The sequence below is a fragment of a genome, unplaced genomic scaffold (assembly GCF_019419815.1).
Source record: "Pyrus x bretschneideri cultivar Hongxiangsu unplaced genomic scaffold, Pyrus_bretschneideri_v1 Contig5, whole genome shotgun sequence".
Lineage (NCBI taxonomy): Eukaryota > Viridiplantae > Streptophyta > Magnoliopsida > Rosales > Rosaceae > Pyrus > Pyrus x bretschneideri.
The window spans coordinates 12,720,321-12,721,290 of record NW_025999787.1 but is presented as its reverse complement, the minus strand read 5'-3'; positions in this window follow the sequence as shown (position 1 = coordinate 12,721,290).

The following is a 970-nucleotide window of genomic DNA, read 5'->3' as shown; positions in this document are numbered from 1 at the left end:
TTTTATTTGGAACAAAAAGCATATATGCCTTTAAAATGTGTAAACAAGGCATGGTTGAAGGCAACGTAAGGCACCACTTATGTCACAAGGGTGACTAGTCTAAAGCTGCCCAAAAATGATTTCTAGGTTGAGAAATTCTCTGCTGTGGTATTGGGATACACTTAATTCACCACATTGTTTAAGTTAAAATTTTAAATTTTAAATGATTTCTGACCGCATTAAGTACGATGAACGAACACGATTACAAAATCTCTAATAAAAGAATTCGGCAAGAACCCTTTTCCCTTTAACTGAACTCTCAATTTAATAGTGTTAACATTTTTTAATATGTATTTAAAAACAAAAACTTATTCCATTAAAGAAAACCAGAACAATAAACACACCAAAACCCAACACAGGAACTCTCTCCAATATTTTCCCAGCAAATATGTTAGAATAGTCACCCCAACAGCCCAACCAATTGTTACCGTCGACAGCAATTCTCACCGTCACTGAAGCTTCCTTTCCACTCTCTTTTTCTATCCCTGACCAGCGAAGTCGCATAGGATGAATTAATCAAATCTTGCCATCGGTTCAGATCTCGCTGTTTATTGTTGTCGATTCAAATCGGGTTTATGTCGATCGACCAAATTTCTTCCTTCCTCAAACCAAAATTTACATTAAATTTGTTGTTTGACGAGCTGGTCAATCACAATTAGGTATTTTGAACAGACAAGAAAATGGCGGAGGAGAGAAAAAAAGAGGTTTCGTCGGGGAAGAAGAGGGATGTTTCATGTTTGTTTGCTGGGAAAAGATTGGAGGAAGTTTCAGACTTCCAATGTTGGTTTGTTGTGTTTTTGTTTTTGTTGAGGTTAATATGTTAATATTGGGCTTAACTGAAGGAAGGCCCAAAGGCGCTAAAACGAGATGATCTTGCCCGAAGCCCAGCTACGAAGCCTGAAGCAAATTGAAGCCTTCTTAGCCAAGGCAT